The following is a 15,343-nucleotide window of genomic DNA, read 5'->3' as shown; positions in this document are numbered from 1 at the left end:
ATATAATTCCAATAAAAAGTAAAATGGAATTGGGAGGGTAGATCACAAAGTGAAGTTAAGGACTTCTAGTCAATAAGGCATGCTGAGCTGATTTGGGAAGCGCATTCCATCCCCACCCCTTGCCATCCCATCCCATACCCTTCTTTGCTAACACATATAAGCTCTGGATAAGTATAACAAATTCTTTTAAATGCATAGCTGGGTAGAAAGCAAGAAAGGGAAGTCTCCCAGAAACAAAAATGAAACTCAAAACTCACAATAGTTTTTAGGAATCGAAGACCTAGTAGGAATATGAGAATAGGATATTTACCTTCAAGTGTAGAGTTTACCTACCAAGTGAGGCTGGAATTAAGCACCTTACATAAAATCAGGAGGGTGGAAGAACTAGAAAAACTCCATGTGCTCCGAAGGAAAGCAGTACAAATCAAGATTTCAAGAGGAACCACACAGAGATCTAGAACTGAAAATATCTTTAATGAAAAAAAAGTAGACCATTTTAATATAGCCACACTCAAGGGGAAAGGATTTACAGAGGTGTACACCAGGGGGCGGAATCTTGGGAGACATCTTAGAGTTTTTGCCTACTACAGGGAAAACGCAATATTTGAAGATATGTCCCAGGTCACACCACATTTAGCACTTTTGCTCTTAACCACTGCGCTAAGGGAATTGCACATCAATACTAGAACAGCACGGAATTGGGCTCAGGATCTTAAGGGTATGGCAGGATTTCCTCTAGAGCCACTGAAGACTGACTCACCCCCCAGGCCAAGTCATCACCTTTCTTCCATCTTTGCAGGTCAATCTAATATCCTACTTCTGGATCCAAAATTCCACTTCTATGGAATAAACGACACTTGTTGTCAATGTAAATACTCTGTGTGTGGCTCACATGTATTTTTCAAGTTGTCTTTTCAACTTCTAGGAACACATTAATAAAAACATTATTTAGATTGTCTCCTTGTCACTCCTTTACCATAAAAGACTTTGATTGAATAACATTACAAACGCTGCAAAGATAATATGAAAGCTAATAGTTTAAAGCCCTTTTAAAATTCCCCAGAGCTGAAAAGAGACATCCATTAGCATGCTTGTTTATTCTAGAGTTTATTGGCTTATGGGTATCAGCTTTATTGTTTCACAGGAATGCATACTTTTTTTAAATTGATCAATCGTAGAATACAAACAGTGAACAATTAATCTTAGCTGTTTATTGCTTCTATGATTCTCTGGAAACAGAAGGGGGAAAATGTCTTATGTGCTTATAACACAAAAGCACTATCTCAGATCATTTCCCCAGCTGTGGAACAGATTGCAAACTTCATCTTAAAATTACCAAATGTATATCTTAATTGATTAATTAAAATTCTCCTAGCATCACTTTAAGAAACACAAATAGTTATTGCGACATTTCTGTGAATAAATTTGATTCCTATAATAACCATCTCTGCCCTTCCTTTCTACCCTCTTGCCAATTATGTATTATTGAAAAACTATACCTGGTTTTGTATGTGTGACCCTTACAATGAACAAGCAGGACCCATGGGATATAATCAGAAAATGACTGTTTCTTCCATTGCGTCTGTAAGTTTATTATGTGGGGCTGGTCTTTCCCTTGTCCTTGTATGAAATTCAGGACAGTTGTCATGTCTTTTGCAATCACTCAAATAATGAAGACTTTTCAATTCACTCTAAGTCCAAAAAAATCAATCACAGTTCTGTAATTAATGTGTCTAATTTAATATAGCACTCAAACTCTTCCAACTTCATGCAAAGTTAAATGGCTCCCTCCTGCAGCTGGGTATGGCCTAGTGAACACTTTCCCACACGTTCTGGGAAAGGTGAACAAAGATTCTTCTCTCTCCAGCCAGATTGCTAATTTAGGTTGCCCCCACTTTCTGATACAAAAGTGGGGATGAGGTAGAGGGAAAAAGAGGCAGCAGGAACATTCTTCCTTGACTAATACATACTACTTAGATCATTAGATCTAATGCTGGTGATCTGTGAGCGTGGTGGGTGTTTAAAGGTTACTTTTTTTAAATTGAAATATAGTTGATTTACAATATTGTTTTAGTTTCAGGTGTAGAGCAAAGTGATTCAGATATATATATATTTTTTGATTCTTTTCCATTGTAGGCTATTACATGATATTGAAAATAGTTCCCTGTGCTATACAATAAATCTTTGTTGCTTATCTATTTTACATACAGTAGTATGTATCTGTTAATCCCATACTCCTAATTTATCCGTCTCCACTGCCTTTCCCCTTTGGTAACCATAAGTTTATTTTCTATGTCTGTGAGTCCGTTTCTGTTTTGTAAATAAGTTCATTTGTACTATTTTTTAGTTTCCACATATTAGTGATATCATATACTTGTCCTTCTCTGTCTGACTTACTTCACTTAGAATGATAATCCCTAAGTCCATCCATGTTGTTGCAAATGGCATTATTTCATTCTTTTTTATGGCTAATATTCCATTGTGTGTGTGTGTGTACATGCATATATAGTGTGTGTGTATATGTGTGTATATATACATATATATATACATATATATGTATATATACACACATATATACATACCACAAATTCTTTATCCATTCATTTACTGATGGACACTTTAATAGCTTACTTTTTCTTTCGAGCCAGCGGTGGGATGGTGATGAAGATAATGGAAGGTAGAGAGGTGGGAAATCTCAACTCCACCCCCAACACTGGGGATCTCTAACCTACGGATCCTTTTTTGCAGATGGTTACTTAGGGCTCCCTCCTCAGTTTACTCTGCTGGGGTCCAGGTGGCCCTCTTAGACATGACCTGAGGTGATCCCCTGCTAGCTCACTCTCCATCGTGGTGATCTATCCTTGTTCTATCGGGAACAACCCATGCACTCTGTGCTCTACCAAACTATGGAACATTGCAGCTACATCTCTTTCACTCCATCATCAGAGGAGCTAGCCAGCCAGTCTCTTGTCCTGTAGATTTCTCAGGCCTGAATCTCTACACCTCCCCATCTTCAGGGATACACATTAAACATTCCAAACGATCTGCATAAAACACCTTTCTCTAGACATGAGTTGAGGGGCAGATACCTCACACCCCTTTGTTGGTGGCCAGGATCTGGGACTCGAATTCACCACCAACTCTCTGAAAATCATCTTCTAATCATTCTTTTCTTGGCCTCTCCAATTTGTTTTATCACCTGGGAGTGGCCAATAAGCTAACCATGAACAGTTTAAACTGGTTCTCCTGTGCTTCCTTTTCCAAGTCTGCATCGTGGTCTTACTTTGGAATGTGGCCTCTACTGTCTTAAGCCACAGCTAAAACTGAAAATTAAAAAGTTCTGTTTTAACATCCTGTTCCGTGTGTACTCATATTTCTATCAAGTGGTCCATTTCTATTTTTTTTCCAATAGGAAATAAATGTATTCTGTTGGCTCACAAACTCCTACAAGCAGGGTTTGAACTCTCAAGAGTTAAATAATTCTATAAACTGAGGTTTAACCATGAGGGATGAAATGACAATGGCTGAGGCAGGGTGATGCGGTGAGGTGGGGACCTAGTCAGAAGCACAGAGTAGCAAGAGTCAAACACACAGTCAGAGCTCCCAACCTATATAGCCTCCTGCACGCTGGACTGAACCCACGATCTTCTATTCTCCCAGTCCTGCTTCTCCTCTATGATACCACGTAGCAGAGTCACCTGGGAGTTATCTTAGATCCCTCCCTTTCTCTCATCTGCAAGATCCAATCAGTCACCAAGTTTTATTACTGCTACATATAAAGCATCCCTCCTACCCAGCCTCTCCACCCATTCCCTCTGCCACTGTTTCATTTCAGTAAGAGTTAATGAGGACCTATGTTTTTTTAAGAGAGGAGAGTGGAGTATGCTTATATGTTAATGAAAAAGAGTCAATCAAGAAGAGATCGAAAATATTTGAGAAAAAAGACAATTGGCGAGGCCAGTTCCATAAAGGAGAAGGAGAGAAAGAACCCTGAACCCAGGGGGAAAAGGAAATCTTGGACAGGAAAAGAAAAACTTCACTATCTGAGATACTGACTTTCTCATAATGCTAAATTTATTCAACTTTTTAATGTTAATATTTTCTTTTCTGAAATAAGATTAGATGGTGGTATTTTTAATGTCCTTACTTGAAAAACATTTAAACTTGGCAAACATTCAGTCCCTAAAATTTGGGGTGGGGGGGAGATTTTTCTATTCCCTCAAATCCAAATCCAATTCTCCAATCTTGAGTATCTACGTGGCTACTGACCTCTCTCTCTCTTTCCCTATATTGTCCCTTTCTCTTAAGGGAGAAACACTTTTCTATTCGCTGTCTGCACTTTCCTGTCTTCCTGATGCTCATTCATCATTCCACTGCAGCCTTCCTTCTACCTGCATCTCGCCACTGAAACTGCCCCTGGCTGAGGTCACACTGACCCAATTGCCAAACCCCATGGTAACTTCTTTGTCCTCATGATGCTAATGAGAGTTCTTTTCATCTTAAACTTCTAAATTCCCTTCGATTCTCTGATTTCACTCTGCTCTGTCTACTCCTTCTCAGGCTCCTCTTGTTGACTTGTTTCCTATGTTCTCAGAGTTTCACTGTTGAAGGTTCTTTTTGCTGCACACTCTAGGTTCATCTCATCCATGCCTTCTACCACCACCTGACAACTCCTCTATAATTACCTTGTGTTATCTGTACCACTCTAGGACGTGACTATCACCTTTTCCAGATGAGGGAAATGAGGCTAAGAAAACTAATTTGCCAAAGTTCCATTATTAGTATAATATTAAGGAATGTGTTTAAACCACAATCTTCCGAATCCAAAGGCCATAGTCCTCTGACTCTAATAAGACAACTGTTTTGAGGATAAAATAAGATAATGTATAAAAGTGAAAACAGACAAAGGTTTCTATTTTAATCAAGTTTGGGCATTGTAGAATCAAGAAAATTTTGTAAAGAGCCACAGTTCCCTTCTATAATGCCATCTGCCCCTTGCCGTCTCCCTTCTCTCTGAGGTGGTAAAGTAAATCACAGTACATTCCAACTTTCTCCTTCTCCTTTCTCTGACTGTGGAGTCAGCCAGGGATTCACACCATAGGTACAGGACCTATCTTACCCCTGATTCTAGACTAATTAGGCATTATTTCTCCAAGGTAGAGCAATCAGGGAAAAAGGACTATGTATATGAAAAGACTATTTCAAAAGATGAGTCTTCTAAGGAATTACCATAAATGGTGTCTACTGAAGGAAAGTGGCTGCACAGTAGAAACTTTCATAGATTTTCTCTTTAGTGGACTCAGTAAGAAGAAAAAGGACATCATAGCTATGAAACCAAAGCAGAAAGAATCTGAGATTAGGTAAGACAACTTGGATACCAAAAATATCATGACCCAATAAAAGTTGCAATGGAGGTGGTGAGTAACAGATTGGAAATGACTGAAAATCTAATCAAAGTAGATTGATTAGATTAAGCTTGAGAAATTCTGCCCATATTCAGAGAAAAGGCAAAAGATTAAATGTATTAAATAAAAAATGAGATACGGGAGATGAATACATAAATGTATACGTAATTACAAAAAGAAATAATCAGGAAAAAACTGAATTCCGAGATGAAAAGAAATTTTAGTCTTCAAATCAAAAACTACTCAAAGAGTACCAAGAAAAATTAATATAACAGATTATCACCATGATATGATATGGTAAAAATTTTTATAGTATCAGAGGAAAAAAAAAACAATGCTTTTATAATGGAAAAGAATCTGAAAAAGGATATATATAACTGAATCACTTTGTTGTACACTTGAAACTAACACAACATTGAAAATTAACTATACTTCAATTTTTTAAAAAATGATGCTTTAAGCGTCAAGACAGAAAAACAGATTATCTATAAAAGAACAGCAATCAGGCAGACCTCAGACTTCTCTTCTGCAATCCTAACCGCTAGAATTCAATAGAGCAACATCTAGAGAGCACTGAGGTAGACTGTGACCCAAGAATTTCATATAAAGCAAGAAAAACAGAAAAGTATTCCCATCTATACAAGGATTCCTGAAAACAATTTCTTAAAAACTTCTCAGCTATATATGACCTCCTAAAAAATTACTCGAATATATACTTAAATTTGTCACGCTATTAACTTAAGAATGGAGAAACTGTAATTCTATTAAGCTGGCATAAGCAGTAGAACAACTTAAACAGAGTTAAGTCTAAATAAACTTGGTCAATATGGGCACAAACCTTAAAGAAAATGTCCAAAGTCCTTAAATAGAAAATAAATGATTTCAGCATTTATTAATGATAATAAATTTGATTTTAATAACCCTAGATGATATCAACAAAAAAACTAGGAAATGGCAGAGCTGGAGAAAGAAAGGTAGTAAATGTGTTAAATTTCTCATCTTACAAGAGAAAGTTTATTAATACCATTTCTCCCTGGCACTGATTAGGGAAGACAAGCTCATATATATATACTTTAAAAAAACAAACAAAAACCTTAAAGGCAGCTATAGTTGGATTTTTAAAATATGATCTATACCTTTTAATCTATCAGAAGCAAAGTGAGCAAATAAAATACAGTCCAGATAGCTAGAGAAAACTGTTGAATAGCATGGGCAATTCTTATGACCTATTGTTAAATTTTTTAAGTAAATAATAAGAATGCACAGAAAAAAATCTAAAGTCTGTAACAACATTCATACACATATATGTTCACGTAGATACTTTTATCAATAAAACTGGAAAAAATGATGCCAAAATGTTAGATGTGCTTATCTCTGGATGGTAGGATTAGAGGTGGTTCTGACAGTCATCCTTATACTCTTCTGTATTTTCCAAAACCAAGACGTAAAATTAGCCAACAGTCTGACATGCTCCTTAACCTTTTTTATAAGCCTACTTATAAACTTAAATATATTTATATACAAATTTACATATGATACTCTAAACACTCTTACCTCTTTCTGCTCACATGGTTTCCCAAAAAACATTTCAATAGTGATAAGGCACTAAAATATGCTAAAGGAGAGTATTATTTTAAAAAGGAAAAATGTCTGGACTAATTAAATACTATAGGAAAGAGATATGAAGTTACAAGAACTTGCTTGAAGATTTAAAGCGAAATTTCCTGAGGCACTTCTGCACTTTCCAAGAGGGGGCAGATGTGAGGACCAGGGCAAACGCTGCCTGAGTTGCTGGCAAAAACAGTCCCAATTTGGAGACCCAGAAGCTGGGTTATATGAACATTATGGCCAAGACAGTTGCTGTTTGTACTAGACCTAGCAGCGGAACCTTTTAAACTGTTTACAAAAAAGATTTTCTATGAACCAACTAATGCAGAGAATAACATCTGCCTTTGAGGATATGGAAGAAACGGCGAAGGAAGGACACATTCCACAGGTGCAAAGACTCTCTCCTGGGGTAGAAGCTTCAAGGTTAAACTTTAAGGAGACAACTCTTCACCTAAGGTTTAATGTTGATCAGATAGAATAACAGGGCTTCCCTGGTGGCGCAGTGGTTGAGAATCTGCCTGCCAATGCAGGGGACACGGGTTCGAGCCCTGGTCTGGGAGAATCCCACACGCCGCGAAGCAACTAAGCCCGTGAGCCACAATTACTGAGCCTGCGCGTCTGGAGCCTGTGCTCCGCAACAAGAGAGGCCACGACAGTGAGAGGCCCGCGCACCGCGATGAAGAGTGGCCCCCACTTGCCACAACTAGAGAAAGCCCTCGCACAGAAACGAAGACCCAACACAGCCAAAAATAAAGAAAGAAAGAAATAAATCTATTAAAAAAAAATAACAAAAGCCAAAGGAAGTTGATTAAAACATAAATTTATGAAACTAATGGTAAAACTTTTACTGCTAAATAGTTCTATTTGTGTCGGATTCAGTAGAAATATTCCTTATAGGGCAATGACTCTCAACCCTCTCAAACTAAAGCTCATTTTTATAACAAATATTCTCTAAGTTACTCCTTCACTGTCTTCAAATGAAATTCATAGAAAATATAGTCTAATTACATACATATTTTCAAAACCAAACAAATATAACATCCTACTGTAATATATAGGAGACATAAAAGAAAGTAAATTTAATTAAGTAATACACATTTTAATTTATAACTGCTCTGGCAGGATGACACTAGAAAACAGAATTTCTAAAAAGCCTTGAAGGAAGTGGTACCATAATAGAGAATCACTTGTAGGGAGCAATGGAGGGTGCAGCAATTAGTCATATTATACATGTGAATCACCAAAATGTCATGAAATTATAAAGAAAATATATTTTTAAAGGCATCTTGGGCTTCCCTGGTGGCTCAGTGGTTAAGAATCCACCTGCCAACAAAGGGGACACAGGTTCGAGCCCTGGTCCGGGAAGATCCCACATTCCGTGGAGCAACTAAGCCAGTGCGCCACAACTACTGAGCCTGTGCTCTAGAGCCCATGTGCCACAGCTACTGAAGCCCACGCGCCTAGAGCCCGTGCTCTGCAACAAGAGAAGCACGGCAATGAGAAGCCCGTGCACTGCAACAAAGAGTAGCCCCAGTTCGCCGCAACTAGAGAAAGCCCACGCGCAGCAACGAAGACCCAACACAGCCAAAAATAAAAAATAAATAATTTTTTTAAAAAAACTCATCTTGATTGTTGAGGATTAATTCTACTTTGGAACACAGAGTTTAAATGTAGTAATTGTCTTTAGTCTTTAAATCTATGTAAGAATGTTGAGCTCCACACATTGAACACAGCTACACTGAAATACAGAAACATATGAAGACTTTATAAGGTCTTTGCAGAATTAGGAAATTTGCCAGATATCCCAAAATTAGCATACTATCATCTACAGATTCAATCCACAGCTTGACTCTAGGGAAGCAGTGTGGGGTGTTGAAAGGGGTATGTGTGTGTAGTCAAGATGCTTAACTTCTCTGAATCACAGATCTATATAAAGGGGACCATAATGTCTATCTGTTAGGACTATGAAGATACTTTTTAATGTATGTAAAGTACCTAAATAAATAAATGGTAGTGAGCTGCCGCACTAGCAAGAGTACTCCCCTAGATTCCATGTGGTCTCTTAAGATTGGATCCAATCCTTTTAGTGCCTATATATCAGGATAAATTCTTTTGTAAATCCTCAGCCCTAGGAACTTGGGAAGATAGATCTTTAAGATAGAAGGTCTTGAAAGGCAGAAACATCAAGAAGTGGAACTTCCAAAAACCAAGCCTCATCTAAGTAGGATTTTGAGGGCTAGAAACTCCAGTGATTGTCTCCATTATTTCAGATTAAAATCTCTGGGGAGGGGTCTGAAGGCAAACCATTTCTGAATGATTTGCTGATTCAGTAAGTCATGCTCTTCACACATCCCACCACCTTCCTCTTCTCTCTTTACCCTCATCTTCCTTAGGGTACTCCTTTTCTTCTGTCAGTCGGTTGAAATAGTCCCCATCCAAAATAATGAAAAACACAGGATGCTAGTTTATAGTAGTTCACCACCTTTGTAAATGACTTACATTGCCCTTAAGATCACACTTTGAATTTCATTGGAAATCAGAGGTTTGCAACTTACTTTACTGCCATTCCCACATCACTGAACTCGTACAGAAATTCATTTCAAATGAGCAAAGTCCTCATTACTACAAGAACTGGAAAGAATATAAAATTTCATGTCTATGAAAAGAATATGAAATGTAATGTCTCTTCTCAAAGTTTGGATTATGGCTACGATTGCATCAACATTCATCTGTAGAAAAAAGTTATTAGAATCTAGATGACTTGTAAAGTGCCTTCCAACTTTAATACTGTATGACTCGATTCTTTCTACATAGGTGAATCATTGGGAAATTAACACAGCACCATTAAGTAAGGCAATTTGCGATCTAGGCTGCCCTACGCCTACTCTCTTTGTGGCTAAAGGTATTTCTTAGAATACTGAGCTAAAAATGTAACTGAATTCTGCAACCAATGCAAATGTCCTAATTGATGGGAGTGGAAAAAATTCAATCCAGAGTGCCAGCAATTCCTCTGTGAGCTAGCGAGGCAGGGGGAGTGTGGGGTCAGTGAAGCATCAAGTTACAGACCAAATTAAAGGTCTGGAGAAGAGTGGCAGGGTCTAATCATCCACTGAGGCTGCCAGCATTGGATCTACCACCCTTAACTCGCTCACAAAGAATCGCTCGGCGATGCTAAGCACACAGACTACGGGCTTCAAACATCTTTCATTAAAAAAGGCCTTCAGTTCCGAATAGCTCTCGGTGGAATTATTTCCTTGAAGTTTTTAGTTCTGTCATATTAAAATTTCCATGAAAAAGTAATCAAAACCTAATGCGTACAGTGTCCTGTCACAAAGAAAAATATTGCAGGTTTTCATTTCTATTAAAAACATGTGTTACATATATGTACATAATTATGTAAGTCCCAGACCCAGTGTACACATACATAAACAAAAACCTTAGGAAAATAATAGTTTTCCCTAAGCCAACAAAATGTATAACATAATGTTGTACTCTGTTCATAACTCCCCTCATTAAGCCAATGCTTTGAAGATGTCAGCAATTAGTGAATATTTCTGCCTATTTTGTGTCATAAGCTGCAAACACTAGATGTATAAGAATGAATTAAGGTCACTTTTAAAATTCAAACACAGTAGTTTCTGGACTTGGTTGGCTGAATCGTGTGTATCTGCACTATTTTTCCTAGAGGAAAGTTAATTTTAGAAAGGTGAAAAAGTTTGCCAGGAAAACAATCCCATTGGCTCAATACCTAGACAGTGACTCTAAAAGTTCAAAATGCTTTATAGACAGTCTCCTACTTGTCCTTAATATCCTTGAAAGCAAATATCAAATATTATCCCTATTTCATAACAAGCATCTCATTTCATAAAATGTTGTATGATTTACTATCATACCTACTTCATGGTATGTTTAAAAAATTAGTCCTTCACCTCAAATTTCCAAAAGACAGATAAACAAAAATCTTTATTTTCCCTGGTAGTTACACTCAGAGTTTGTTAGGTGCTTAGAATGGTTCAGGTATAGATATACATGAAAAGCAGCAGATGTACATCTATGACAAAGTTCAGGATGGAGAAACAGTACTGGTGCAAACTCAAATGCAATATAATTTACACTCTTAACCAATTCAGGGTAGAAGAGCTTGGTTCAAATAATTAGGAATGTAAACAGGAACTAAATCAATTTATATAATTCCTCTTTGGGTTCCTAGAGATATAGTCCATTAGGGTCTTTAGCCTTAAAATAACCAACATGTAAAAATGCCAGTGGTCACTGACAGAAAGTCAGCCAACGCAAGCACAATGAAGGAAGCTTTTCTGATTCCCAGGAGAATAGGCCCCCGTCCTTTCTAACTGCCAGAGTACTTGTGAAGGAATTCTTACATCTTAAAAGCTTATGTTTAAAAACTAACTCTTTAACAAGGGCGGTTAGAAGTGGGGTATTTCTCTCCATCCTATATCTGAGTTTCAAAAGAACGTTAACCCTCCCGTCCCAAAATTGCCATCTTAAAACCAATGACACTGCACCAAATTCACCAACTTGAAGAGAACCAGCTTTCACTCTGTTTTAATTCCCTATTCACACTACTATTTTCAGGGGATGTTTACCAGCAGTTGGGTGCCCCCTCTCCTCATAAGGACCTTACAGATATTTTCAAGTAATTATGAGGGGAGAGCGCATCGCAATCACCTGGAGTGCTTTTTAAATTCACAGAAGCCTGCGCGCACACGCACACACATCCCAATTTCTTAATCAGGATCTCAGCGCCCGCGTAAGAGCTATTGCTTTAAGCTGTGACCAAGTTCTCGCACCGCAGTCACCCAGAAAACCTTGTAAACTTATCACAGTATTTAATTTTCAGGAAAACAAAAACCAAAAACCAAAACCAAAGAACCTCCATCACTGTTTGGTGCAGATACAAAAGATACGACACCTACCTTGACCACGGTTTAATATCCTCCCAAAGTTAGGATAGTAACAAAAGGCGAAAGAGGTATGTTTTGGAAGGAGAGGAGTTGTGATTTCCCAGCTTGGAAATTATTGCAGACTCGAGGGGGAAAACGGTGCGCCGGTGTTTGCGCCACACACCTGGACACGCTGGACGACCTCCTGCCTCCTCCTTCGCCCTCTCGCCCGGGGCCGGGGCCGGGGCTGCGGGGTTTCGGAGCTGCCGGGGGGAAGGGGGAAAAGTGAGGGGTGAGGGCGGAGAGGAGGCGGGGGTCCGCGAGCGTCGGAGTCCCTGAGGGCCGCCCGCCCAGAGCTCGTCCGGGCGCCGAGGGGCCCGGGGAGGGGGCGAGGGAGGGAGCAGGAGGTGACAGCCTGGGGAGGCCGAGCTGGCACCGCGGGCCTGCCGCGCCGGGGCGAGGGCAGCACCCCGCGCGGCTCCTTACCGTGCGCGCGAGGTCGGAGCCCGCGGCAGGGAGACCGCGAGGGGCAGGGCTCCGGCGAGCGCGTGCGCCCGCTGGCGTCAGCTGTCAGCCTCTCCAGGCGGCGGCTTCAGGTATCGGAGGCATTCGGGTCTCCTGGCTACCAGCCCCTGCGCACGTCTGCGGCCCCTCCCCCGGCCCTCGCCCCCGCTGCTGCCTCATCCCCTCCCGCCGCCCTTCGCGCGCTCCCCTTCTCCCCCTGCTGTTTATTCCGGAGAGCGGTGGCCCCTCTCCCGCGCCTTCCCTCCCCCAGCGCGCGCACGCACGCACCCCGAGAAACGCGCTCTCTTTGGGAAGCTGGCAACGAACGGGGTCCTGGAAACTCTGGGGCTGGGCAATTTCAGAAAAACCCTTTTAAAATCTTTGACCTGCCCACTGAGGTTCAAGGCAGACACCACTTCCATTCATCCCCTGCCTCCGTCCTCATTTGTTTTAATCACAGCATCACTCGACAGTTGATATTCATGTAGATTGTGCTCTGAGAATCTCCTGCCAGTCATTCTAATTTTTCCAAAATTGCTCCTTCCATTTTATTGTTTTAAAAATGTAGACGTCCCCACTAGTTACCCTTAGGTGGCAAGGACTTTCGATTGGCCCCGGGAAGGATATGTTCAGCTGTAGAAGACAGGACAAGTCTCTTTTGCTAGCATTGTCGATACCTGCCACCTGTCAGGGACCCAAGTCAGGGCAAGGGCAGTTAATTTCACCTGGCTTGGAGTACTGAGCGTGCCTCCGTTCCGGGTTAGGAGAGATGCAGTTTTGAAGCCAAAGTTCTGGGGAGGAGTAGGCGGATGTATTCAAAGAGAGTTCTAACGGCAAAGGAGCTAGCAAAAGGCAGAGCATGCTGAATAATATAAAAGATGAGAGCGATGGGAAGCGATATGTGAAAACAGCGCTGTATCACTAACAGGCAGGAACTGGGAGTGGCATATCCCTACTGGGAATGTGGAAGGTGAGTTGTTAAATGGCAACTTACTTATCAATATATGTTTGTTCATTCATTTACTTATCAATATACTTTGTTCATTCATTTATTTATCATTCATTTGTTCATTCATTTACTTATCAATATATGTTTATAGAGTAGGTTAGAGTGTAACATTATTCATAGTCAGGTTATAATTTAAGGGTACTAGGAATTGAGAAGCAACCAGTTTATAACAGAGCGCTGGGAAATGCAAATACGTTTTAAATACGTTAAAATACGTTTTAACTCCATGTTAATCCACTACCTTTCCTAAACTTATCAGATAACTTTTTAATCTAAGGGCTGGACAAAAAAAAAAAAAAATTGGTGCTTACTAGAATTGTCAGGGTTCTCTGTTGGGCAGGAGGCTAGTGTTGGAAGATAAACTCATTAAACAAGTTATTGCAAATGAAAGGACCCCCTTAGGTGACAGAGGAAGAGCGGGAGGGGGAGGTTAGCACAAAGGCTCTGGCCTTCTTAGTCGTTCAGCCAATATTTATTGAATGCTTACTAGTTCGAGACACTGCTCAGGGCTAGGGATAGAAGAGGTAACCAGAAAGATAACATCCCTAACCTCAGCAAGCTGAATAGGGGATAGGCAAGTAAACAGGCTTTTGAAAGTAGATGCTCTGATAGAGGATGGCACTCACGGAGGGCAGTACACATGAAGCCCAAAGGAGGAGGAGAAAGAGTTGGGGGAGGGGGTAAGCATGCAGGGAAAAACCCGAAGGTAAGAAAAGCATGGTAATTCAGAGAATTTAAAGAAGCTCATTGATTGTGGCTGGAAGATTGTTTCCAAAGAGTGGGAGTGGGAGTGTTTGGGAGGAAGAATGGAGAGACAGGCTAGAGAGGTAAGCAGAGGCCAGATCATGTAGAGTTTTCTAGGCCCTGTTTTAAAATTGCACCTTAAGGAATTCCCTGGCGGTCCAGTGGTTAGAACTCCACGCTCCCACTGCAGGGGGCCCGGGTTTAATCTCTGGTTGGGGAACTAAGATCCTGCAAGCCGCATGGCATGGCCAGAAAAACAAAACAAAACAAAATAATGGCTTCATCTTGTAAAAAAATAATATAAAAATAAAATTGCGCTTTATTCCACAGACAGTGGGGAGGCATTGAAACGTTAAGGCAAGGTAATGACGAGATCAGATTTTTGCTTGAGAAAGACTACTGCCTACAGACAGGAAAAAAATGAGGATGGGGGGTAGGGATGAGAGGGAATGGAGAGAAGAGCTTTAGAAGGGAGACACGGTCAATGAATATCAGCATGTAGATCCTCAGGCCTTTGTGAAATCCGCCCCACCACAAGTCCTTGGAGAGGGGAACTTTTCCTGAAGGGACGTGGGGAGGGAGGAGAGTCAGCGGTGAGAAACAATTGAGAAACAATAGAGGTAAATAGAAATTAGAGATAGAGAGAGAATGGTATGTTTGGGGGGTTGGGTTTTGTTGGGTTTTTTTACAAGATATTTTGTTTATACATAACTCTAGCTCATACAGTTCAAGGATAAAAAGAATGTTGATTTGTAACTGAGTAGTGGAATAAATTAAAGGAAAATTGGACACACAGGAATCACTGATATATACATATTCCAAATTTCCTGCTTTGTGACAGCAAACCAGTATGCTCCTACCCCAATAAAGAAGGAGCTCGCCTCTCCTTCTGAGAGAGTTGTTTTATTCCTATTATCTTTCACTCCTGCCATCTAATCGTCTTATGACCTGCCTCGATTTCAATCCATCTGTCGGAAATCAAAGTTCATGCTACTTGTACTAGGCCACGCTCTCTAGATTAGTTTAGGTCTTAGACACCTGTGGATGCCCCGGGAGCTGAATTACCTTATGGTGTAAGCATGGTGGGCTGTAATCAGAAGATCTAAAGGAAAGCTTAAGTGCTAGCGTTAAGGTGTTTGGAGGTACCAGGGCTCCCTGCTAGACCTTCT

The 15,343-nt window shown here is 40.2% G+C and overlaps 1 protein-coding gene across 1 annotated transcript in view; it reads right to left on the bottom strand.

Moving 5' to 3' along the window:
• RNF144B (ring finger protein 144B) overlaps nt 1-12,161 on the bottom strand; it is a 163,870-nt gene extending 151,709 nt beyond the window's left edge. Inside the window, exon 1 of the mRNA XM_082415253.1 lies at nt 11,951-12,161. The gene's annotated coding sequence lies outside the window, so the exon portion shown is untranslated. The remainder of the gene's footprint in view (nt 1-11,950) is intronic.
• Between the last annotated feature and the right edge of the window lie 3,182 nt (nt 12,162-15,343).

The sequence above is a fragment of the Balaenoptera physalus genome, assembly GCF_965194825.1.
Source record: "Balaenoptera physalus genome assembly, chromosome: 11".
NCBI lineage: Eukaryota > Metazoa > Chordata > Mammalia > Artiodactyla > Balaenopteridae > Balaenoptera > Balaenoptera physalus.
The sequence above is the reverse complement of the archived record's forward strand: the minus strand, read 5'-3'. Positions and strand labels throughout refer to the sequence as shown.